At 40.6% G+C, this 27,975-nt stretch overlaps 1 protein-coding gene across 5 annotated transcripts in view; it reads right to left on the reverse strand.

Moving 5' to 3' along the window:
- The window catches only part of RALYL (RALY RNA binding protein like), a 562,192-nt gene that overhangs the window by 373,433 nt on the left and 160,784 nt on the right, over positions 1-27,975 (reverse strand). Inside the window, exon 1 of one of the 5 annotated variants that reach the window (XM_075920454.2) lies at positions 3,398-3,609. The exons of the other annotated variants lie outside the window; for them this stretch is intronic. The gene's annotated coding sequence lies outside the window, so the exon portion shown is untranslated. Of the gene's footprint in view, positions 1-3,397; positions 3,610-27,975 lie in introns of those variants that run through there. 5 annotated transcript variants of the gene reach the window in all.

The raw sequence follows: 27,975 nt of genomic DNA on the forward strand, positions 1-27,975 counted from the left end.
CCTTCTCTACCTACGCTACATAGATGACATCTTCATCATCTGGAACCATGAGAAGGAGACTCTGGAAGAATTTCACCACGATTTCAACAGCTTCCACCCCACCATCAACCTCAGCATGGACCAGTCTACACAGGAGGTCCATTTCCTGGATACCACAGTACAAATAAGTGACGGTCACATCAATACCACCCTATACCGAAAACCTACCAACCGCTATGCTTACCTGCATGCCTCCAGCTTCCATCCCGGACACACCACACAATCCAATGTTTACAGCCAAGCACTGAGGTACAACCACATATGCTCCAACCCCTCAGACAGAGACCTACACCTACAAGATCTTCAACAAGCATTCTGTAAACTACGATACTCACACGAGGAAGTGAGGAGACAGATTGACAGAGTGAGACGTGTACCCAGAAGCCTCCTGCTACGGGAAAAGCCCAAGAAAGAAACCAAGAGAACACCACTGGCCATCACCTACAGTCCTCAGCTAAAACCTCTCCAATGCATTATTTGTGATCTACAACCCATCCTGGACAAAGATCCTTCACTTTCACAGGCCTTGGGAGGCAGGCCAGTCCTTGCCCACAGACAGCCCGCCAACCTGAAGCATATTCTCACCAGCAAGTACACACTGCACCATAATAACTCTAACTCAGGAACCAATCCATGCAACAAACCTCGGTGCCAACTCTGCCCACATATATACACCAGCAACACCATCACAGGACCTAACCACATCAGCCATACTGTCACTGGTTCATTCTCCTGCACATCTGCTAACATAATATATGCCATCATGTGCCAACAATGCCCCACTGCTATATACATCTGCCAAACTGGACAGTCCCTACGTAAAAGAATCAATGGATACAAATCAGATATTAGGAATGGCAACATACAAAAACCTGTAGGGGAACACTTCAATCTCCCTGGACACACAATTGCAGATCTAAAGGTAGCCATCCTGCAACAAAAAACTTCAGGACCAGACTTCAAAGAGAAACTGCTGAGCTACAGTTCATCTTCAAGTTTGACACAATCAACTCTGGATTAAACAAAGACTGTGAATGGCTTGCTAACTACAAAAGCAGCTTCTCCTCTCTTGGAATTCACACCTCCAGACAGGGGCAGATGACAGTTTTGTGGGGCCCTGGGCAGCGTAATTCCGCGGGGCCCCCCCTTTGCCACGGCGCATGTGCAGTGATGCCATGCGCAAGCGCAGTGGCGCCACGGTGCATGCGCGGGGCTTTTTGAAGCGCGGGGCTCGGGGCGGCCACCCCGTTCGCCCTGCCCTATATCCGCCCCTGCCTCCAGATCAGCTATTAGGGGTACGTCTAGACTACCATGTTTTGTCGACGGAAGTTTTGTCGACAGATACTGTCGACAAAACTTCCATCGACAATTTGCATCCAGACACATGGAGTTCTGTCGACAAAGCAAGCCGCTTTGTCGACAGAACTCCCTAGTCTGGACGCAACGTTACAGGCAATAATACCTTCTGTCGACAGAACTCTGTCGACAGATGGTGTTTTGCCTCGTAAAATGAGGTATACCAGCGTCGACAAAACCGCGGAGTTCTGTCGACGTTATGTTGACAGAACTCCGTGGTAGTGTAGACGCTGGTATTGTTTTGTTGACAAAAGTCCACTTTTGTCGACAAAACTAGGTAGTCTAGACACACCCTAGAAGTGGGCCTCATCCTCCTTGATTGGATTCACCTCATCATCTCCAGCCTGATTCTGGCCTGCATATTTATACCTGCTTCTGGAAATTTCCACTACATGCATCTGACGAAGTGGGTCTTTGCCCATGAAAGCTTATGCTCCAACACTTCATTTAGTCTATAAGGTGCCACAGGACTCCTTGCCACTTTTGCAGATTCAGACTAACACAGCTGCCTCTGATCTATGGCTTGTATTATACGAGTATAGATGATCACAGTGGTTCCTTCTGGCCTTATAATCTATAAATACTGTCGATCAAAAAATACTGTCAAAGAAAAAAAACAGACAAGTTGGGGGTTTACTTTACATTGAAAATAAGAAGTTTCTTGATTAAAAAAACAATAAATTATAACTAAAGAAAGCATTTAAAACAAATTAATAGTCATTTAACACATTCTGACTGTTAGCACTACAAATGCATGTGACTACAAGTTATTTCTCATAGAACTAAAATTAAGGAAAAGAAGAAAGCAAAGTGAATGAAAATACCTTCCAATTTTGGGGGTGATTTTAATTCTTTACACTTGCATTTCCATGACAACTCTCAATCTAGAAGGTCATTGTATTTACTGAATGAATGCTTTTTTGCCAAGAATACATCCCTTGATTTTGATGAGCAAATATTTGAGTCAATAGGAGCTGTACAGATTGTAGAAATAAATGTTGTGCTTAATATTTTAGCTCACTGGGTGAGATTCAAATCACTGAATACTCCACTTCCAGAATTACTCCAGTTTTAATTTCAAAGGAGGGGGGAAGGAAGCTTGTCTCAGAGTGAAAATTTAATTATTGCTTAGTGCTATTCGAGGAGCCCTTTACTCTCCCCTATAGTAAGAAAAAAAGACAAAAAAAAAAAAAAAAAAAAAGAGAAGTCAGAAAATGTCAGTATGAAAATCTCTCATTTTTTTGGTAATGCTGTGAGTCTTTATTATAGATGTCTATTTAAAAATTCATTACACTGAACTATGGAAGAGAGTTAGAAATGTTGAACAAAGGCATGTATAAACCCATGTTGACAGTTCCAAGACAGTCACCATGTGAATCTAAGATTTTCTATTTTAATAAAAGCTTATGGCTCAAATGCACAGTCTGACTCAAAATGAGAAATAATGTAGCAAGCTTTAAAAGCTGACTGGGAAATGATGAGATACTGGAGAAAATAGCCTGTAGCAACATAATCTTGGTCTGTGAGCTCATTATAGCTCATAAATTAAGCAGAGATAGATTTTGTCAATACTGGGGCAGAAGGCCTATAATGAAAAACAATTCAGGTTCTGCAGCAGTGGTACTGGCAATTTAGGAAGAGGTTCAACGTCTTTGGATGAAACAAACTGAGGATCTAACTGTAATATAAATGTTCCACCAAATGCAGCAGAACCAGCTGTGAGTCTGTATTTTAAAGCCACTGCTCACAAATCTTTTTATTTATTGCCAGTAAATATGGTACGCCCCCTCTCCTCTACCAAAACAACAACCGATCACTTATACTGGTTTTTGGACTGTTGGTAAATGGCAGGCATTAGTGTGGTGGATCCCACACTTTTCCTTGGGCAGGATGCTACCGCTTGTCCCTGTATTCTTGCACTTTATGCACTCTACTCGTACCCTGGAGGGAAAGTGCTCTGGGTCTGAGCCCTAGCCCCTCTCAACACCTGAGGCATTCTTACCCTCTCTCCCCTCCAGGTGGATTATCCTCAGTCCTTGATGCTGGGGGAGGGGAGTCTCCCTTCCTCCAATACACTGCTCTTTAAGTAACACACATCAAAACTCCAGCCTTCTCTCCTTTCTCACTCTGCCTGAAGCAGGAGGTTTTATTGGGTTCCTGACAGGACCTTAATTGGCTACAGGTATATTTCTATTAACTTGTAGTAACTTTCCCTAGTCTGTAAGGAACCACACCTTAATTAGCCTAGGGCTTATATAGCTCCCCCTTCTGCTGTTTTCTGACCCTGATATATCACAGACTGATAAAGGACAGATTTAAGGTCTGATGCCTCACAAAGCAAGTGAATTGAGGGAGATTTATACCACTGGAATGGGGATTTCCATATTCCCAGAGGGGGACACAGCCAGTGTTTCTCTCTCTCTGGATAATGTGATATCTCAGGATCTCCAAACAGTGATACTGGGCAAAAGGGTTATTTTAGGTAATGTTTAGAGATTTAAAATTTATACTTTAGAATTGTGCATTTTAATGTGAGGCATGTACAGATAGATTCATAGAAATTAAGGGAGCCTATTTTCATAGGAAGGAGGATGTGAAAAATACTAATATTCTATTTTTTCTGAAAAATGTGACATGCACATATTACATGAGGTTGATGCACAAAACACACTAATTTTGAAAAGAAAACTCTGACTTGAATGTGAAAAACAATAAAAAATAGAAATGCCACTTTTTACTAAGCCGGGTGGGTTGAATTCCATTCATTAATTTCATAGTTCTATCACAAGAGACTACAAGCAAGTAAATAAGTCACTTCGAGGTAACACCGATGTCTATTTGTTAACATGACAATGCTGCAGTTTCTTATGAACAACATGATACACTATAATTCAACCAGACAGAAAACACAAATGATAAAAACCCAATTACTAGCTGTTGGATACGATAAAAATATGTAAATATTCCCTTCATACTGACAGTCCATAAAACTGCATTACAACTAACCCCCAAGAGGAAGCTTAGGCCTCAGCCATCAGAAGAATTTTAGAAAACTTTCTTGTCATGTAGCAAGCCTGAGCCTGCTAATGATTTCTCCAAGGCTGCAGCCTTTATACCTGACATGACATTGTTCCAGATTTACATTCAGTGGTGGCAATTTTCTTTAATCAGAACAGTAAACAAATACTTCTAGAGGCATGTAACAGTACAACATACTTCATGTCTGCTTGTTATTATCATATGCACTGGACTTAAATGTGCCTATAGCAGACCTGTCCAATCCCAGAAGCAACACAGATAAGCAGTTTCCTCCCACCCCTTGGCTATGTCTACACTCGTGGCTTCTTGCATGAGTAATATGCAAATGAGGTTAAGCATGGAATATCACCGAGCCTCATTTGCATACCTAATGAGCCACCATTTTTTTCAGAAGAAGCTCTTGCGCAAGAAGGAACGTCTACACTGCCTCTTCTTGTGCAAGAAAAACCCTCTTGCACAATGCCATTCTTTCTGAAAAGTAATAGGTGTAACAGCATTGAGCAAGAGGGTTTTTCTTGTTCAAGAAGGGGCAGTGTAAATGTTCCTTCTTGCGCAAGAGCCTCTTCTGAAAAAAAATGGTGGCTCATTAGGTATGCAAGTGAGGCTCGGACATATTCCACGCTTAGCCTCATTTGCATATTACTCACGCAAGAAGCCGCGAGTGTAGACATAGCCCTTGGCTGTGTCTACACTGGGCACTTATTCCGGAAAATCAGCCGCTTTTCTGGAATAACTTGCCAGCTGTATACACTGGCCCCTTGAATTTCCAGAAAAGCACTGACAATCTACTGTAAGAAATCAGCCACCTTTCCGGAAATACTATGCTGCTCCCGTTTGGGCAAAAGTCCTTTTTCCAGAAAACTGTTCCAGAAAAGGGCCAGTGTAGAGAGCACAGTAGTGTTTTCTGCAAAAAATCCCCGATTGCGAAATTGACGATTGGGGCTTTTTTGCGGAAAAGCGCGTCTAGATTGGCCACAGACGCTTTTCTGGGAAAAGTGCTTTTCTGGAAAAGCATCCTGCCAATGTAGACACGCTTTTTCCAGAAATACTTATAACGGAAAACTGTTCCGTTTTAAGCATTTCTTGAAAAGGGTGCCAGAGTAGACGTAGCCCTTGTGCGTAAGAGCCAAGAAATAGTGCTATTGTAACCTGCACACCTACTGGGTGTGGTTCACTGTTCCATGGTCTCTCTCTCTCTGAGGAAGGATGAGTTTGCTTTACAGCCTTAGTTAAGCAGCAGCTGTCTTGTAGCTCAAGCTGTAGCGGCTCATGCACTAAGCTCCAGAAGTCCCAGGTTTGGTTCTGCTTGTCAGCATTATGCAATCAGTGTGCTCATGGGAGTGAAGAACTGTGCCCCAAATGGGACAGGAAGTAGGCAATAATTGATTCAGTTCCTATATCCAGTCACAAGCTAACTACCCCCACATAGGCAGAAGGAGGTAAGCTTGTCCAGCAAGGGTGTAGCAATATGCATCCTCATTCTGCAAGCAAGACAAATCTTTGAGGGCATGTCTGCCGTAGGAAATTATTTGAAATAATGTCTGAAATAGCTATTTTGAAATAAGCTTATTCCCCCAAAAAGCAAGAGTAGTTATTTCAAAATAACCAGCCCGTTATTTCAAAATAATGTGCTTGGTAGTGTGGACTCTCCACCGCTTGTTATTTTGAAATAATGGTGTATACCAGGGATGAGTGTCCTCCCAAGGAGTATATGAATGCATTGGGCCAGATTCTTATTCTTTTGTGAGGTCCAGAGTGGCTGCAGGTCCCAGGAGAGAATTATGCTGAATAGGGAAGCTTTCTCCTAGAGCTGGACCTTGTTCTTATTACTCCTTCCCTTCATGTCTACACCCATCTTTTTTTTTATGTCAGAGCAGGGAAGGTGGATGTCTGAGATCTGCTCTCTAGCCAATTTTCCAAAGGCATATGGTCCATGAAGGTCATTAAGCCAGTGGGAGAACTTAAGTCAATTCTGAGTGGTATCTAGGCTGAGGCTGGTCCTGAGAATCACACAGCAAAAGTGATTCCCTGACACAGCTCTGGCACATGGCAGAAATATCCTCCTTATTTCTTATGACAATGAAAAACTTGGTTCCAATCCTACAAGAGTGTCTGCATGGCACAAAGGTCTGCCAGTGTGCAGTCCAACGCAAGATTTCGGCTCTTTGATGTATTACCTTTGCTCGGCAAGAAAAGTTATTGGGCTAATTTGAGCAACAGCTAGGCACAGAAATACTTCCAGGAGAAATAGTTTGGTTAAGAAAAACCTTTTACCCATTATCTCATTTCAAATGAAAAGCAGAAAAATACTTCCTATTTTTCTAATATGGAAAACTATTATTGCACAAGATATTAAACTCATGTCAACCCCTCACTTTAGAAAATGGAAAAAAAAATTTAAATCCAATTATGGTATGCGAAAGGACCCTAAATGATTAAAAAATAGAGGATAAAGATGGTTAAATGAGTACACAGGGAAAATTCTAAGAAAACCACTAAAAATTCAAATGTGCAAGCATACCATGCACAGAGTTCCCACAGACATCTGTAGGAGTTTCATACACAGCATTGAAAAGGGACTTTGCCCTTAGCTTGAATTAATTTAATGGGAGATAAAAGACTGATTTGGATCCCATTAATACAGGCTGTACATTGGTGTAAATGGTGTTAGTCTTAAACAGATATCTTAAGTGTAGGGTTGCCAGATGGTTTCAACAAAAATACTGGACACACTTGATATTATATCACAATCGACATGACATCTTATTTCGAAAATTCTGACATGTATATTTTCTCATTTATATTTTCTCAATTTTTTCCCGAACAGAAAGCTCAAATACTGGACCGTCTGGTTCAAAGCAGACACCTGGCAAGCCTACTTAAGTATCAGAGTTTCTGTGGTGTGCTTCAAATTCCTGCTCCACCGTTTCAGATATTCTGTTGAGCTGACTGACATTTGTGGCATTTGTGTTATCCTCTCCTTTTCCCCATTCTCCCTTCAATAAGCAGAGGTCTTTAAAGGAGGCCCCTGAAAAATTCCAGCATCTTTGGTTGTTTCTGAAGGGAGGAGGGAGATAGAGGAAGGAGGAGACAGCTGGAGCCAATGTATTTTCCTAAAATGGTGCAGTGCACAATGTTCCCTCTAATCTTTTCCAATCTTGTGCAGATTTTTCCATCCATGCCCAGAATAATTTTTTATGTGCACCACCTGTAAAAACAGAAAACCTACCTGTGGGACCTCTGTTAATCTGGCATTTGAATATCTCCTGAGAGGTTCTTTATGACTGTTCTTTTCATAGGCTGGCATTCAGGGAGCCTTGCCTCCACAATATTGAGACCTCAATTCTGCACTAAGGATCACATGGGAAGTTCAGGCACTGGGGTAGGCTCACATTTCTCAATGTAGGCTCAGGACCTACACTGGTATGTGTAGTGCCTATGCAAAATGAGTTTTTCATTGTACTGATCACATTTAATTGCAGAACAAATTTCAGTTCAGTTGCAAAACTATTCAGTACATCAGCAACATTATTTGTTTTTCAGCCTTTGTAAATGTCTCCTAAAAATTACTGTCAACTTAATCCTTTTATTCAAAACCATACCAGCATTTTAAAATGGAAAAAGTCATTACTATTTTGTAGCATTTTCAAAGAAACTGTTTCCAAAGATTTTAAACAAACAAAGCCCTTTAAATCCATTTTGTATTGCTATAACTAGCTAATCTCATTTAAGAAGTAGGAGCTCAAACCGCAATATTTTGGTGGGTTGCAGAATGTTAAGCATTCAAAAATGCAGGGCGGTGGCAACTCCTCTGGCAGCTTCCAAATTTACACATGGTTAGTCCTGAATAGGATGCTATTTTGTAGCAGCAAAAAGAAGAAAATCTGTGGGCAATGCTTCTAGGAAAAAAAAAGAACTTTGAAAATCAAGACCCACCCTCTCTTTTGCTACATTTATAGTGTACTACAACCTCTGAGAAAAAATTGCACCCCAGACAGAATACAGATCATGTATGTTAAAGCACAGCTCAAGTTACAAGCTTTCTAGCTGAGGGATCTTAGATAAAGCTGCAACTTAGAACAGATAATGTCCTCACAAGCAGACACAAGGGTTTGATTCTTCACAGCTTTGCACTTTGTGTAGACATGTGCACTTGTACAAAGTGTATGAGTAAACATTAAGACTGAGTTAGCATGTATGGTATGCAGAGAATTATGATATCAAAAACACTGCAATTGAATGATTAATTATTTTTTACATGTTCCACAACTTTCAGTAGTGATCATGGCCAGTGACAGTTTTATTTGCTCTAAACATCTCTAACATTTATAAGTCTAAGATATCTCAAAACTCAAGGCAATTATTGCTCTATTACCATAATGCAGGCTAAAAAAGTATATAACTTAAAGTGCATTTCATTGAAAAGTGAGTAGGTAAAAATGGCTAATATGTACTCCACAGACCTGTTCTCTATTTGTAATCAGAGTTATAGGCCCTGAGAAAATAAACTTTTATTGCTGTTTACTCCTGTTAGCACAGAAGATCCAAGACAGCTACAAAGGAATTAGATGGATTCCAGTCCTTCTCATGCATTATATGAAGAATTATACACTCTTACACACCTGAAAAAACCCAGCAAAGAAAGTAGGGTTATCTAGTGGTCACTGAGGACATCATCTGAGGAAAATGGGATTTCAGGTATAACAATCTTATGACATTTAAGAAGAAAACCATACATCTTGGTTCTCAGAACCAGGGTGATTTGTTGGAGCTTTCATTTGGAAAAGACACATTTCCCTTGCTTGTTAAATACACTCAGCGTGCATCTAGACTGGCAAGATTTTGCGCAAAAGCAGACGCTTTTGCGCAAAAACTTGCCAGCTGTATACACTGGCGGCTTGAATTTGCGCAAGAGCACTGACTTTGTAATGTACAAAATCAGTGCTTCTTGCACAAATGCTTTCACGCTCCCACTCGGGAAAAAGCCTTCTTGTTGAAGAATACTTGTGCAAGAGGGCCAGTGTAGACAGGGAAGAACTGTTCTGAGCAAAAAAGCCCTGATGGCTAAAATGTCAATCGGGGCTATCTTGCGCAAAATCACATCTAGACTGGCCATGGATGCTTTTGTGCAAAAGCAAATCTTTTGCGCAAAGGCACTTGCCAATCTAGACGCGATTTTGCAGAAATACTTTTAACAAAAAAACTTTTCCGTTAAAAGTATTTCCACAAAATCATGCCGGTCTAGATGCAGCCTCAATGAACAAGAGTCGGTGAGACACAACACACTTTTAAGATGAGAGCTGCCCTTCTACAGTCTCCCAAGAAACATCCATTGAGCTTTCTCCATGAATTAATCCAAGCATTTGTTATATTATAGAATACTAATAATTTTGAAAAAACCACTGTGCACATTCAGAAATTCAGGGCTATCAAGGATGCCAGATCAACGCCCTAAGGGACAAAGTTCTCTTGTTTAGCCAAATAAGTACAACATGGACAGGGTAAATATGAGCTTCCAACATGACTCTGCAATAATTAAAGACCATCTCACTGAGTGGAAAGATAATGGCTATTAGCAAGGATAGGCAGGGATGGTGTCACTAGCCTCTGTCAGGGTATGTCTACACTACCCCGCTAGTTCGAACTAGCGGGGTAATGTAGGCATACCGCACTTGGAAATGAAGCCCGGGATTTGAATTTCCCGGGCTTCATTTGCATAAGCTGGGCGCCGCCATTTTTAAATCCCGGCTAGTTCGAACCCCATGGCGGCACCCGGCTTATGCAAATGAAGCCCGGGAAATTCAAATCCTGGGCTTCATTTGCAAGTGCGGTATGCCTACATTACCCTCCTAGTTCGAATTAAGAGGGTAGTGTAGATATACCCTCAGAAACTGGGAATGGGTGACAGGGGAGGGATTGCTTGATGATTACCTGTTCTGTTCTGTTCCTTCTGAAAGTGGCATTGGCCACACTCAGAACACATGATTCTGGGCTAGATGGACCTTTGGTCTGATCCCCACCAAAGCTCCTCCCTGCCACCCTCTTCTGCCTAAGCTCCTTCCCCAAGACTCTAAGAGGCAATTTTGGTGAGAGAGGGAGTGCAGGCTCTGGGCTTGGGCTGAAGGAGAGGGTGAGGATCCCAATTTCTGGAAGAGAGTATGGGGACTCAAGGGAGCTGCAGGAGGGAGTAGAGGGTTCGGAGGTGTAAGGGGAAGGAATTTGTGCAGCACTTAGCTGAGGCACCCATGTGGGGAACCAAGGGTCTCCATGAGCTGCTGCCCACAGACAGCTTCACATTGTCTACAGGGGGTGGTCGGACGGGGACAGTTCACAGAGACTTGGCAGATTTCTGCGGCCCCATGGGGGAAGCAGCAGCATGGCGATAGTGGCAGGAAGCTGCTCTAGTTCTGCTGCTGGTAGTGGCAATGGGGGCCCTCAGACCCTTTTAAATCACCCAGGGACAGTAGGTGGGGCCAGGGTCCAAGGCCAGGAAGATTCCTGGTGCCTAGGCACCGTGGGCTCATATAGCTCACTGACTATTTGAGGGGTCCACCAATGGTACCACTTTTTGGACACCGCTAATCTGAACTTAACATTGTACTTAGTTATTAAATGACTCAAAGATGGGTAATAGATCCCAAAATATAATTCTCAGTGGGAAATTATCCAGTTTCTAGTAGGGTTAGTCAGAGGTTACTACTTGGCCCAGTGCTATTCAATTATTTTACCAGTGGATTTGGAGGAAAAGATAAAGTTATTGATATTTGCAAAGAATATAAAGACTGGTTGCATGGGGAACAAATGAAGGAATCTGGATCCCTTAAGAAACTTAGTGCAAACAATTATGTGTTTTTAAAGAGTTAAACTGAAGAAAATTGCATGTCAAGGAACTAAGTATATAGGTAGGGCAGACTTACAGGATGAGGGACTGTATCCTAGAAAGCAAACTCCAAAAAAGATTTAAGATTCATTGTTGATAACCACTCATCATGAATTCCTAGGGTGATGATGTGACAAAAAAGAGCTATCATGGTTCCTTTGATATTATCCTGTTTATACAAATAGGAGGAAGCAGGCAATATTATTTTTGTATGCAGCATTTGTAAGACTTCTTCAGCGATACTGTATTTAGTTTAGGTCTCTATACTTTAAAAAGGATGTTGAAAAATTGGATAGGGATCAAAGAATAGCAGTAGGAATGATCTGTGGACTGGGAAACATGTCTTACAATGACAGACTAAAATAATTCATTTTATTTAACTGATGAGAAGTTTCAGAGGTCCATAATATATTTAATGATGGGAGATGCTAGAAGAGTCTTTAAAGTAGCAAACAAAGACATAATACAAGTTAATAAAGTTCATAATGGACACATGATATAAATGATTAACCAGTGAAGGTTACAGGACACAAACAATTCTCCATCAATTGGAGATTTAAAGGCAAAATAGGCTGAAAAGTTGGAAAAGAGAGGATGTCTCTTTACACAATTCCAACCTCATGCAGAAATCACAGGGGAAATTATGTGCTTTGTGTTATTTTAATTATCTTGTATGGCCCCAGGTACAATATAATAAATGCAAAATGGGGCACAGACCAAAGTGGCTCCCCTGCTAAGTAAGAGTTCAGTTTTGCTGCTCAAAGCATGAGTGTGTTGCTGTGTGCAGAGTGGAGGAGGGTGGAAGGAAGAGGGAGATTAGGGGAAAAAGACCACACAGAATGCACAATCTTCATAGCGTGGAGTACAGAAGCAAAACAGAGTGAGAACTGGCTGGACGATCCTCTGTTATGGATTCACCCACTACGCCCACTATAGAGGGACAAGTTACTGCCTCCGGGATGCAGCTGCTGAATATCCTGGTAATGAAGATTTCTTTCTGCACAGTTCCCCCAAAGAGCAACTCAATTCACAGCCCAGTATTTGATTAGTTTACACTGAATCAGGTTATAATTAAACATAACATTGATACTTATCATTGAAACCCATTTTCTTGCCCTCCTCCCACTCGCTCACGTTGTTTATCTTCTACTCATTGCAATGCATCTAAAATAAACTGTGAGCACTTTGAGCAAGAACCGATTGTTTCCTTTATTAAATCTTAAAAGTGCATTCGTTTAATGTAAATAGCCAATGCCAAAAAAGGATTCAATTAAATAGATCTCACTACTTCAGGAGATCATGATTTCAATTCCATTGCTGTATAAAGTTAAAAGGATCCAGTGGAAGTTAGTACAACATTATACACATCCTCTGGGTGTTCAATCATTTAATCACTGCAAACAAAAAAAGACCAATTGGGAACTGCAAACACATACACACACAAATTGGATTATATGATATCCACCCAATTGACAGACAATAAGGATTTAAAAGTGTTTGTTATCCTCCAATTAACCAAAACTGGCTGCTGGACCACAGGCCAATGCTAATGACAGTCACTGGAAATTGCTGCTCTCCAACTGCCTCTGGATTTCTTTAGGAAAAGAAGTTAAAAAAAGGATTACTTGTATCAAAACTATTTCCAGTGGAAGACCAAAAACAAAGCTTGTATCGCAGTGTCACCGCAGCTTTCAAGTAAGCAATGAGAATTTTATTTGGTTATGAGATACATAAACATCCAAAAACTAATAATGATTAATAAAACACTGACAGGGTTAAATAGTAAAGGAAACTTTAAAGCTTGTAAAACCAAAAATGTTCTGTTAACTCAGAAGTGGATTAGAATGTTCAAAGTGCTTCGGGACTTGACACCATGTAAAGGCTGATTTATACTCCAGGCATCATAATGCCTACCTACTTCAGAATGACAAATAGCACTGAGCTGAAATCTCAATGGCAGCCCCTGAGCACTAACAGCAAATGTCTTCCATCTTAATAGCTGGGCCTCTGCAATTCTAGTCACTTAAAATTCTGAACATTTAACACTTCTTGTTGCATCTAAATCCAGATACAAAAACCATCAAATCAAACTATTTACCACAAGTGAAATCTGCCTTGAATAATTCATAAGCAGCAAGGAAGCTAGAAGAGAAAACGCTGAAGAGGGTTTTAATGAAGTCTAGAGTTTCAAAAATTGTGGCATAAAAGCCATTATGGATCTTTTCTAACTTTATGAAAAGGAATATCAGTCTCTGTAACAATGAAAGATCCTGATGAACAGGAAAAGAAACAGTTCAAGTTTCTTCTTGTCAGTGACTGATGCTGCTAACAGAATCATGCAGATTATTGCAGAGAAAAGGGCTCTATTTGAAGATGTAATACCTGATGAAGGATCTGAAGTGTTCAAATTGATTTTTATTCTTCCTGGCTCTGTGAAGAAGTATTGATCCTTAAAATTGCCATACTAAGCTGCAATTCAATTAAAATAAAATATGAAAGTCAAGTAAACACACTAAGCTCAAGACTAGCTTTATAGCACCTGTCTGGCAAAGCTGCTACTATTCACGTAGAGTGGAATATTAGACACTATCAGCTATTGTGTATCATAATTAGCTATTTCACTGAGAGAAGTGAGGTTGTATACTTTGATGTTTCAAACAAATCATTTCTGCACAGCAGTTATTTGGTTGATTTCTCTAGGATTTCTACTGAGTACTTGTGCCAGAGAAAATGGAAAAGTAGTAGATTTTGCCTGGCAAAAACAATGTGCCATGGACTGAACTACAATTCAAAATGGAAAGAAAAAAAATGAAGTATTTATATTTAAAATATGAAAGGGAGATGGAATTAGAAATGGGACAAAAGAACGAACTTTTGGAAATTTAAATAACAATAAACAATTTTGTTTTAAAGTATTAATATTAGTATTTATTAATACATCACATAGAACCAGTCTATGGATGATCTTCTTACCCTAGCCAACAGAAGCCATCTTACAAAAATACTTTATACATTAAGAAAATTACTTCACATGTAATCATAAGTAAAACTTTCTTTCGTCCCACTCATAAGATACTTTGGGCTCTAGAGTTAAAATCCACCTCTAGTTTAATAAGTAGAGGATAAGTCTTGCTTTTGAAGATGGTAAAAGATCTTGTCCACACAGTCTCCCAGGCAGTGCTAATGAAATCACAGAAATATAGCGCTAATAAAGAAGGCTCATGGGTGAGGAAGAGGTGATTATTTTTTTTAACTTTTAAAAACACGTATTTGCTGCTGAGTCCAATACAAAATAAATCAGGAAAGCACTTTCTGTAACCTTTTACAGTGTTAAGGTTAACTTGGGAAGCCCTACTGCTGATCTTTGTCACAGCTCATTTAAAGTTTATTAAAAGTTTAAGTACAGTACAGTATGATAATCTGACACATTCCACTTCACACACTTGAAAGGAAGGATATTACAGTGGATACAGTACCTGCCAAGGGCTCTGGAGACCTGAATTAATTCTCTGCTGTATCAAGGAATTCCTATATCACCTCAGGCCAGTTAACTTATTCTATTCATTCTTTATTTTCATCCCCATCTCTAAGATTGGGGAGATCTGTTCTTCCTTACCTCACAAGAGTATTGTTAAAGATAAAGACATTCAAAATTTTGTACGGATAAAGACATTCAAAATTTTGAGGCTCTCACATACTAAAATCAGTGTGTGTGTGGAGAGGGGGAGACAGAGGGTTCTATGAAAACCACACACACAGACTGGAAATTTCCATGGAGAACTGTACAAGGCATTCTGAATGAAAGAAGCCTTGGAATCCACATCTGCCCAATACAAATTCAGAGGTAGGCTACTAGACTTGCTCAAGGCTTCACACCTTATAATACGAACATCCAAAAATATAATGGATTGAACAGAGAACCAGACTAAATTAACCACCCAGTGCAGGGAAAGAGAAATTAGGGTAAGAAAGGGATACTGCAAATAGGAAAAGAGTTATCATAATGGTGCTAACCCTTTTGTAACAACATTTTCTCAAGTCCTAAAGTGCCGAGGTTTGGTCCTATTTCTCTTTCTAGGGAAAATCAGATCACAGAACCATTCTGCGTGCCTGTTGGTTTGTACCCAAGGAATAAAATAGCAAAGGTATTGGTCAGGAATACTTGTAATTGCCAGAACATACCTGGGCAGCTTCTTTTACATCAAGTATTGCTTCTGGGAGATAAGACATGAGTTTATAACAACCAATTTGTTCATAGTTTTAAAGAAAAATAAATAAATGAAAATAGACTTCTCTTAAAGCGTTTCTTCTTACCCACTTTAGTTCCTTCAGCATATTACACACAGATAGTAAAAACAGGCACTCTCTGAATATGGGAATACCCAAAAGTCTGCCAAAGGAGACTGCATTCTTTCTGCATCTTACTTGTTATAGGGATTTTGGAGTGAAATCATTTTAAAGTGATCCCAAGTAGAATCTTTTAGAAACTAGTGTATGAAGCCTGAGCAGGGAAATCACAGCATACAATGTTCACTTTAATGGTGGTGTAATTTCAGTGGAATGACATACCTCGTTTGTACCTCAAAAGATACAAATTTTTTTGGTTTTAATATTTTTTGGTTTTAATAATTCTGCTCTAGAGACATGGTCTTGTCTTTTTGAAAAATGTAGAGGACTTCATAGGTCCAGCCGGCCTCTGCACTGATAGAATTCATAGACTTGGTAGAACTGATAATCTGAAGAAATATCTTACTCATACTCCCTGTCAGATGTTGGCATACAAAATGTTTTTGTAGCCAATATATCAAAGGAGAGATTTAGACTAGTCTGCATGCTTCACTGTAGAGAGGCAATAATCTGATCAGTCTCTCCCATACCCTCATACAAAGAGCTATGCCAGACACCAAACAGCCGAAGGACCAAACCTATCAGTCGCTAAAGTCCAATGAGGAAGATAGGTGGGCCTCCCTGAGTAGAGTCATATTCCCAGACGAAGAGCTATCATTCCCTAGATGTAGCAAAAGGAAAGGTGCTGAAGCTCTTTGGATTTGGACTTTCATATCAGGTTTTAATTAATAAACATCTTGAAGGGTTTCAAGATGTCCCTCAAACTCAAAAAATGTGTGTGTGTGTGTGTGTGTGTGTGTGTGTGCCTGTGTGAGGGAGGGGGGAACTAGAGAGAAATAACTGCGCGGCCTTTTACTGTATGTAGTGCTGAGCTGTACTGCTTAAAAAAACACAAGGAGACATTGCTTGGGTGGAGCATATTCACCCACACACTCCTCCCCACAATCTGAGGTACTCTGAAGATCAGCTGAGATCAAGGTGGTAGAACTATGGTATTAATGACTCGTATGCCTTTCATGTCCTCTTTGTAATGCCAGAATCCTTGTGAAAGTAAAGTCAGGGTAGCCTCTGTGCTTCCCTGAGCACAGGAACCACACAAGTCCACAAAGCACAGAAAGAGGCTCCCTGCAGTCTTCTCCCCAGTTCCTTTCTCTCTTCTCCCTCCCTTACCACACACATCAAGGACTCGCCATAACCACATCCCTGAATAGCTAAATACTAAAGTTCATGGACAGCAATTTCCCTGCCAAGATTCATTGTGTGAATTTATTAAAAGGCATTTTATGATAGTTAAAATTAAAATACATGAACAAAAGGCTAGAGTGAAGTTAATAAATATAGACTGGTGATACTAGTACAGCTATCATTCATGTCTCTTCCTACCTTCCTATTGGGAAATTAGAGAAAAAAAATCACGTTGCAAGGGGATGAGAATTGCTAATGCCAGCACTTTCTTGATTGCGCTCTACTTTGTCTCTTTGTAAGTGGTTGCATGCTGATGAAATTTTCAACTCTTTCACTAACAACCTCTTTGCAAAGCAGGAGTTCCTTCTTTCAATGAGTAACCAAGTACAATTGCCTCTAAAACCCACTGAAATAATTTTGTTGACTGTTAGTACTTACCATTTTCCACTCCTTAGTAGCATTGCTTTTATTGTACGTGCAGAGTTAAAAACTGCATGATAGTCAAACAGCCTCTCCTTACCGTAATGCTGATGGGCCCAGGCTACCGGCAGGCGAGATTGAACCTGGAACCTTGGGGCTCAAGCCTTGAGCCTCTAGCGCAGCAGCTAAAATCCAACTGGGTCTTAGCTAAGATTGTAGCACAAACTTCACTCTCCCGCTCAGTGCCTCTGGGTTACACTAGTAAAGGTGTAGAAAAGCACCATTGTACTTTGTAGACTTTGGCTAACTTGGATCATAGTAAACAGCCATTTCAACTTGACGTTAAAAATGAAAGCCACCTAAAGAAATGTTTTTTTCAATAGAATGTTATAGCATTCATCGCTTGCTAAGTAGGAAGCTAAGTTTCTTTAGCACCTTATATAAATAAAACAAAAACAAAACTATATTGATATACACATCCCACACAAATAGTATTAACATCCAGGCCCATTTAACCTACACTGTGCCCACTAATCTGTCTCCCAAAGAACTACTACAAGATTGCCAACAGTCTAGTTTTACAGTCCGTTGTCAAATAATTCTTCCTCATCCATGTGACTGGCTCCTGAACCTTTTATACACAAGTGCTTGCATGCTTTGAGACATACTCAAAGAGGAGCGAACAGCCAAGCCCGACCCCAGGACAATGAAGGGACGGTTCCCTGATCCTGAAAGGGACGAGGCCCTGGGAGAAAGAGGCAGGAAAGGGGAAGCCTGCCCTCAATGCCACCTGGAGAACACCACTCCAGCCTCTCCCTCCCAGCCCAGAGTGCTTAAAGAACACTCTGTGTACTCCAGTAGCCATTTCAAGGGCCTGGGGTTCTGGGCCCTTTAGAATTAGTGAGTCACAGGGCAGTTGCCCCCTTTCACATACACCCCCATCACAAGCCTACATACTTGGTACTGGTTACTTAGTGGCAGAAGTAGTAGTGGGGCACTGTTGCAATTCTCCTGCAATAGCCCTTTGATGTACCTATGGCATCTTTTTAAGCATATTATGCAACTAACAAAAGGAGTGTGCAACATGAAATTTCATGTGGGGCTGCAGAGTAAGCCTGTCCCACACTTACCCAGTATCAGCAGCTCCTATTCTGCAAGGGTGGGACCACATTGCTGTTCCAGGCATTAACATGGCACACAGGGTGCTCCAGGGCTGGGGCACGCATGGGGAAAAATAGTGGGTGCTCAGCCAAGCTCTTCCCTCTGCCCACTCTCCTCCTCCCCCTGTAACTCCCATGTGCCGTGAAACTCCTATTTGGCAGCATTCAGAGCTCAGGAGAGAGGAGGAGGAGTGAGGATGTAGCATGCTTGGGGAGAGGGTAGAAAGCAGTGGAGTAGGGGGCGGGAGAAAGGATGGCAAGGGAAGGGGAAGGGACAGGGCTGTGGAAGAGGGGAAGTCAAGAATATAGAAATCCTATCTAGATTCTGATAACGTTATTTGTGATCACTCTAAGGATGATAAATACCAATACCTAGGAAGATGAGACAATGTACCAGCTAAAAATTATCCCATTTTAAAATAAAAAATGTACTATAGCAATACAGCATAATCTATTTATAAAAATGCACCTATTAGGGATTCCACTTGGTGCTGATTATTGTATAAGGCTTATTTCCTCTAAAGGCCCACAACAGAATTTACAATCACTGAATAAAGTCTCACTATCACACACATTTTATAGAGGGGTAAATTGAGGCTCAGACATTTAAATCACATCCTGTGTGGAAATATGGCAGATTAGGATCTCAGAGTTCTAAATCCCATGCCACATAACAAGCAATGATTAACTAATTAGCTAAATTACCAGTATAATTTACACTGCATCCAAATACAACAGCCTACAGAGAACATAACAAATGTTAAAAAAAATTACAACTCAACCAATCTCTTAAATACCATGAAAAATGCAAAATAAGGCATTATTAACTTGATTAAAAAGGAAATGAAAAATGCCTTGAAATAATATATGAGATCATTGTTTTTAATATTAAATTCCTTACATATTTTATGGGTTAGCATCATGTGAAGTAGAGATGTATATACGAAGTAAACATTGCATAGTTAGTAGTCCTAGTTTTGACTCATTAACTACAACTTTAATCTGTTCTCATTTAATTGGCTATTTGACCCTAGAATCCAGGAAATGCCCATAAGTTTTGAAGTAAAAATGAAAGGACATTTCACCTGATAAATACATAAAATGTTATTTTAGGTTAACTTTATCCCAGCTTTAATTATTCACTACGGGCATGATATGCAAATTCTGAATCATTCTTCAAATTTGTTCACAGAGATATTGAATTTAACTTGCAAATGTTGATATTTCAACCCATCTCAGAGTGATCTGCCTAATTAATGTATTTTCTCTATGCATCTGTATATATTACATATGGAGCTTTGCAAATTGAAAACTTCTTTTGAAGTGCTAAATTGTGAAATAGCAGAGAATCCTTTGAATCTTACTAACAGAGCTTTGTAAGGTATTTTCAGTCTCTAAAACTCTTCAGCTCTATCTCATTTTTCCTTAATACTCATTTGCTACTGATACCAATTTATGGCTAATTTAAGCAGGAAAAATTAGATAATTAATCTGTTATTTTGTGCACTGCATGATGTTATTACAAATGAGAATCTAATCTCCCAAGGAGAATAAAAAGAATGTAGGAGTCCAATTATTAGTAATAAAGCCTTTGATTTCACCAATCATATTATTTGGTTATATTTTGGACCAGAAAAAAGCATATGGCCAATCCATGTCTATGTACAGTGATAATACTTTGAGAGGATTTTTCTTCTTTCTAAATGCTGTTTTAACTCCTTCAGTGCATTCAAGATGGCAGATTCTATTGCTGCTTTTGATGATTAGTATATGCCACAGACTAACAGCTGTGATAGGAAAGATCTTCTAAATATCCTTAAGATCTGATCCAAAATCCACTGAAGTCAATGAGTTTTTCCTTTGACTTCAAGGATCTTTGATTCAAAATGGTAAGGCCAAATTTTTGCTGAGTGTTTAAAATTGCTGATCACCAATCCTCTAAAAATCAGTGGTCTCCACTTAGACATCTTACACGTGACAGTTACTAGTCACTTTTGAAAATCTTTGCTACCACACACACAGAGACACACATTCCATAATTAAAGAAAAAACAACTAAGTTTGCACAGTTAACAACTGAAGTGAAACAGAATCTGTAGCTTTATTTTTGTCTCCTTATGCATATGTGTTAAATCAAAGCTAGTTCAATTTTTTCATTCAAAAACCTGCTTAAAAAGCTGGGTATTTATTCTGATTTTATTGGGTTGGTGTTTTTTATTAAAGAAGACTTTTAATATTCTTTTATTTTTAAGTTTTTTACCACCTATCTCATGTCTTTCATGTTACTCATCCCACCCCTTTCCTGTGGGGAAAGAAAGAAGGGGATGAGGGGGATGTTTGTCAGAACCTTATGCTATCATTTTCTTGACAACCACTGGAAACACTTGTGTGAGATGTAATTCAGGGGATTATAGTGTGTGAGCATTCTCTATTCCATGTCCACTTAGTCCAAGCTATGACATAGATAAACCATATGTAGCAACATTAAGTAGCAATGATTACAAAAGTCAAGGAGAATAACTAAGGCTCCCTCATTCTCATAACCTCAGTAAAGAATCTTTGCATACTCTTAACAATCAATGACTTGTCTGTTTTCTAACCCAAGATACATTATGGGGATGAGACAGTTAACTACACAGTTAATATAGCTGACAATGTAAGTGTTCTATTTCATTATTAGTCTGTACTACTTAGGTGCTAATATGTTTTGTGCATTTGGTTTACTACAGGTTGGATCTCCCTGTTCTGGCACCCCTGGGATCTGAAGGAGGGAGTTTGCCAGACTAAGGAAGGTCGGCCTCTCTTCTGACAGACTCCAGGCTCTCCAGGGATCTGTCAGAAAATCGCCAGGCTCCCCAGCCACTGGGCCATTGGCTCCTGCCTGCCCTGGAGTTGCTGGGGCTCCACTACCCCAAGCCTACCAGACTCCTAATCCCCAGGGCCACCAGGCTCCACTGCTCCTGGGCTCTGCTGCCCCAGGGCCACCAGAGCTCAGCTGTTTGGGCCAGCTGGAAGGGGACAGGAGTCCTAGGTCTGGTTATGCTCATTCAGTTGTTTAGCCTTGTAAGGTAGTCAACTGTTGTTATGTAAATACAGTTCATGCCGGAATGGGAAAGAAATCCTGTGTGGTCTTATTTAAATCCAGTTCAGCCAGTGCTCTAGGCCTGATGGATGCTCAATTGTTAGAATGGTATTTTGCCTGTTATGACTAATTTTACCACCGGTTTGTGTGGGGTCACAACCATGTTAACCCTAAATGCAGGAATTGTAAAATATGACACCAGTGCTTGCAGTGATTGTAAAGAATATTGGATGGACAAGCCTTTCCCTTCCAGACTCAAGTGGATTGGATTGGAGCGGGGGAGCATAGCAGAACTTAGCTCATCTCTGCTATCAACCAACAGGCTACATACACTCTAGGCATAAACCCTAAGACTGGTTCAACCTGTTTCTCTCCCCCCGACACCTGTTCTAATAATAGAACTAAAACAGACTCCATAAGAGGTCTATTTTCTTCTGGCCTGCACCGTAGGTCAAGAGCTGAAATCACAAAGAAGCTGAAAACACTAGGTTTGGCCTGGATCCAAACCCATCTGCAGCAGGCAGCCAGCAAGACGGGTGGCAGGAGCACGTTGCTGGCGGGCGGTTGGTGGGAGTGGCAGCAGATAGCCAGCAGGGTGGCTGGCAGGGTAGCTCTGAAAATCACCTCTGAGCTCTGGTCTACCCTGACCAACGGCAGCAACTGCGAGTGGGGTATGGAGAAAGGTTGGGCATGTGAATGGGATACTTACATTTCTGGATTTGTGAGCCTGAGAGGCAAAGGACATTGCTCAATCCACTTGGGACGTTTACTCGTGGTTTGGTTATGAACACTGTTTGTGATATTTTCCCAGGCTAATGCCATGTTACTTCTCTCCCTCTTTCATTAAAAGCTTCTTTTCTATGCTCAGACTCTGTGCTTGCGAGTGGGGTAGCATTGCCTCTTAGAGGCGCCCAGGAGGGTGTTTGAATTTCCCAAGCTACTGTGTGGGATGGATGAAAAGGAACCCTTAGATATTGAATCCAGCTCTGGCTGCTGCTGGCCCTACCTGGCAGAAGAGTTATGCATGTCTGGAGAAGAGAAAACTAAGTCCAGGATTTGACTCAGGTCTGAGTCCAATCCCGCCCTCCACACTTCCATCTGCACACAGATCAGTTTCATTCAAATCAGCAAACACTCAGGGGCTGGGGCTAGGTAGCTAGTAGAGGAGGTGGGTTGGAGACCAAGTCCCACGGTGGCTGCCCAGGTCATCTGTTGGTCCCAGACCAAGCCACCCACCAGCCTCAGACACCTGTTGTTTTTCAACCAGAATTGAGCCCCTGCTTGGTTCAAGGGAGAGGAGCCTAGGTTAGAGGAAGCTTTGCTTCCCCTGGCTTATGATGTCCACCTCACACATTAGTCAACATAGACACTAGTTAGCAAAATGTTTAGGTTGAGCTGAATTTGCATTATTTAACTGACAAACATTTCAGCTGAAAAACTCCTGCTCCCATTGCAGTTAGTGGGAGTTTTGCCATTGTCTTCACTGGAATTCTGATTTCATCCAAAATGTCTGTTGTACATGGAGTAATGCTGAATATTCCAAGACATAACACAACACACACACACACACACACATCTAAAAACGGTAAGAAAAAAAGTGTATCTATAGTGCAACCAAGACCACTTTCTCTCTCAGGTTTCAAGATGTTTTAAGAACACCACTCCTTTGCTGGCTGAGAACATCTAGCTAAAGTAGGGTATGTCTACACTACCCCGCTAGTTCGAACTAGCGGGGTAATGTAGGCATACCGCACTTGCAAATGAAGCCCGGGATTTGAATTTCCCGGGCTTCATTTGCATAAGCCAGCCGGCGCCATTTTTAAATGCCGGCTTGTTCGAACCCCGTGCCACGCGGCTACACGCGGCATGGGCTAGATAGTTCGAACTAGCAAGCCATTCCGAACTATCTATACGCCTCGTGGAACGCCTCGTGGAACGAGGTGTACAGATAGTTCGGAATGGCTTGCTAGTTCGAACTATCTAGCCCGTGCCGCGTGTAGCCGCGCGGCACGGGGTTTGAACAAGCCGGCATTTAAAAATGGACCCGGCCGGCTTATGCAAATGAAGCCCGGGAAATTCAAATTCCGGGCTTCATTTGCAAGTGCGGTATGCCTACATTACCCCGCTAGTTCGAACTAGCGGGGTAGTGTAGACATACCCGTAGTGACAAAGGAAGAAACAGCTGGAACTTCTCTGGTAGAAGATTTTGTCATAATGAGGGAGAATACTCAGGGTACGTTTATATGCATGAACGTACCCCAGAGGTACCCCAAAATAGCTATCCTATGTCTACACAAGCCACCCATTATTTTGAAATATTTTTCAAAATAACAAGCGTGCTATTTCACCATCCTAGTAAACCTTGTTGCACAAGGGATAAGGGATGACTCGAAATAGTGTGTTATTTCAAAATTTGGCACTGTGTAGACGTGCCAAATTTCAAAATAAGCTATTTCAAAATAGATTCCAGATAAGATACACAATTTGCGTAGCGCAAATTGTATATCTTATTTTGAGTTTTGGATGCTGTGTAGATGCACCCTCAGGGACAAATAGCCTCAAAAGGTTTCAATATTTAAAATAAAACTTTCCCCAGCTTTTGGGTGTCTAGTAGCTAAAATGCAATGAACCACAGGTTCACATCCTTCTATTTTTGTTGTAAAAACATAGCTAGCTTTAGTTCAGAATCTCAGGATTCTGACCTCTGTTAGTTATATGTTCCTCAGACACTAATCAAGCGTTTTGACTCAAAGTGGGAAAACAGAATTACATTAAGGTTTTTTTTTTGTTTGTTTTTTTGGTAGTCATCTTTGTGCAGACGTCTAAAAGGCTATGTCCCTGGCACAAATGCTTCAGTATTGGTTGGTATATTCTACTCACTCAGCATGAATTATTTTAACAGGCTAACTTTATTGTAGAATATCTTTATTATTCTTTTGAAAAGCTACAGTTCCTTTTAATTGGAGAAAAAGATAGTCACATCATCATTATACACTTCTGTGAATTCTTTTCATTTTATTTTCTCCCTTTAGATAGAATCACTGTAGGTAGCAGATGAAACAGTCATCTAAGGAGGCAGGACAAAAGATAAATACTTCCTTTCTGTTTCACAGTAGAGAGATAATGCTGTAGATAAAATTTGCAAAGGGAGATATCAGATAAGTTTTTGTGCTATGAAAAAAAAAATCCCTTAATACACATTCTCTTTCAGTCAAAACTTTCTATTATTTGTTATCAACTGTTCTGTAAGAGAGTTAAAAGGGTATGATATTCCAACTCATGTGGTAATTGACCAGCCCCTTTTGAACATGTTACTGGAATCAATTTACAATATGTAGATGAAACCTGAATAGATTTAAATGATGGTCAACTGAATTGTTTTCAGATTTGTTGTTATAAATAGGTCTGGAAAGATTGTTAAATTAAAAGTGATTCTGACATATGGTCAAAACTATAAAGATCATAATGGTAAGAGCCATATGGTAAAAGACAAAACACAATACTTGGCTGTGCATAGTAAAAACGTGATGCTAGGTTTTCATGATAAACCTCATATTGTCCACCTGCCCCACAAACCTAACTTTTATAATGCTAAACTAATCCACTCGAAATTGCACATGTGAAGTCTTATGTACAGATTTTTTCTGATAAGATGAATCAGGCCAGGCAGAACGATTTTCTAGGTTGCCAAAAACACAAGAATTGCTGGCATGAAACACTCCGAAAATTATAAGCTGGCCTTGGTAAGGACTATCACCTTTCACTAACCAGGCTTTATTTTCCCTTTTTTTTTTTTTTTTTTTTTGAAAGGAGGTATTTAATGATAGAATTTAGTTAGAGATTTTTGTATACATTGGGACACAGAAAGGCCAAAGTGCAATTGGAATTGCAGCTAACGAGGGATGTGAAGGGTAACAAGAAAAAAACAACAAATACTCTGGTAGCACTTTATAGACGAACGAAACATGTAGATGGTATCATGAGCTTTCAGGCCGTGCCCACGAAAGCTCATGATACCATCTACATGTTTTATTAGTCTATAAAGTGCTACCAGAGCATTTGTTGTTTTTTATGTAACAGACTAACTCTGCTACCCCCTGAAGCTCGGTAACAAGAAAGGTTTCCACAAGCATGTTATCAATAGGAAAGTAGTTAGGGAAGGTGTGGGACCCTTATTGGATGAGGGAAGTAACCTAGTGAAAGATGATGTGGGAAAAGCTGAAGCACTCAATGCTTTTTCTGCCTTTATCTTCACAGACAAGGTCAACCCCGAGACTACTGCACTAGGCAACACTGTATGGGAAAGAGATGGCTAGCCCTCAGTGGAGAAAGAACAGGCTAAGAAATATTTAGAAAAGTTGGACATGCACAAATCCATGAGGCCAGATCTAATTCATCTGAGGGTGCTGAGGGAGTTGGCTGAGGTGCTTGTAGAGCCATTAGTCGTTAACTTTGAAAACTCATAGTGATCGGGGAGGTCCCAGATAACTGAAAAAAGGCAAATGTTGTGCCCATCTTCAAAAAAGGGAAGAAGGACAATGCAGAGAACTATAGACCCATCAGCCTCACTACAGTCCCCGGAAAAAACATGGAGGGGATCCTCAAGGAATCCATTTGGGATCACTTCGAAGAGAAGAAAGTGATCAAGAATTGTCAACATGAATTCACCAAGGGCAAGTCATGCTTGACTAACCTGATTGCCATCTATCACAAGGTAACTGGCTCTGTGGATATGGGGAAGGTGGTGGACATGATATACCTTGACTTTACAAAGCTTTTGATATGGTTTTCCATAGTATTCTTGATAGCAAGTTAAGAAAGCATGTATTGCATATATGAACTGTAAAGTGGACAGAAAACTGTTTGACTGTTAGGCTCAATGGGTAGTGACCAATGGCTTGATGTCTCGTTGGTGATAGGTGTCAAGTGGAGTGTCCAAGGGGTCAGTTCTGGTGCTGGTTGTGTTCAACATATTTATTAATGATCTGGATGAGGGGATGGATTGCACCCTCAGCAAGTTCGCAGATGACACTAAGCTAGGGGGAGAGGTAGATATGTTGGAGAGTAGAGATAGGGTCCAGAGTAACCTAGATAAATTGGAAGATTGGGCCAAAAGAAATCTGATGATGTTCAACACAGACAAGTGCAGAGTCCTGCAATTGGGATGCAAGAATCCCAAGCACTGCTACAGGCTGGGGACCAACTGGCTAAGTAGTGGTTTAGAAGAAAAAGACCTGGGGGATTAAAGTGGATGAGAAGCTAGATATGAGTCAACAGTGTGCCCTTGTAGCCAAGAAGGCTAATGGCATATTAGGGTGCATTAGGAGGAGCATTTCCAGCAGATCTAGAGATGTGATTATTCCCCTTTATTCAGCACTGGTGAGGCCAAATCTGGAGTATTGCATCCAATTCAGGATCCCCTGTTACAGAAAATATGTGGATATATTGGAGAAGGTCCAGCAGAGGGCAACAAAAATGATTAGGGGGCTGGAGCACATGACTTACAAGGAGAGACTGAGGGATTTGGTCTTATTTAGTCTACAGAAGAGAAAATTGAGGTGGGATTTGATAGCAGCTTTAATTACCTCAAGGGGGGTTCCAGAGAGGATGGAGAGAGACTGTTCCCAGTGGTGACAGATGATAGAATGAGGAGCAGTAAGGGAGGGGGTCTAGATTGGATATTAGGAAAAACTATTTTACTAGAGGGTGAAAAGACTATTTTTGCACCGCTAATAAATATGTTCCAATGGTTATTGGTCAGTGACAATGAATGTGTCTTTAGGAAGGTTATTAAAAATGTAAATGAAAAGCAAGCTTAAAATCAAGTATTTAAACCAAGCTTTCCTGCTTATCAATTTCAGTAATGATTAACACGATGATTTAAAATGCAACCACCTTGTACCAGGTGTCTCAGGAGAGAGTGGTCAGTGTAAATGGGAATGTCTGAGTCATATCTCTGATTCATAGCCACAGAAGAGGTTTCAAAACAGGGAAGGCTAGCTCTGCGTTTTTTCACCCAGACACAGAAGCAGCAGCAGAAGGAAACAGCTACCAGTTGAGAAGACAAACAAGAATAAAATGTGAAATCCCTATTTTGTGGTCTTGATAATGGCGGTAGTGGGGGAAGAGGAAAGGGCCATTTTGTTTACCCATTGCCTGATAGCTTCTAAACATACCCCAACTGAAGCACTCAATCTCTAAATATTTCAGATTCTACATCAGGAAAAAAACAACAGAAAACTGAAGTACTGTGGCTTATTCGTTGCAAGTTCATGCAAGCAATATTCAGTGAAACTGAAAAACTTCCATGTTACTTTTGAGAAACAGAAACAAAAATCTCTTGTGGCCAAACAGCAGAGAACTCTAAGATCTACATGAGTTTTTGTGTGTGTGTTTTGTTTTTGATTTTGTTTTGTGTGTGTGTGTGTGTGTGTGTGTGTGTGTGTGTGTGTGTGTGTGTGCGCGCGC

The sequence above is a fragment of the Pelodiscus sinensis genome, chromosome 2 (genome assembly GCF_052426305.1).
Source record: "Pelodiscus sinensis isolate ZL-2025 chromosome 2, ASM5242630v1, whole genome shotgun sequence".
NCBI lineage: Eukaryota > Metazoa > Chordata > Testudines > Trionychidae > Pelodiscus > Pelodiscus sinensis.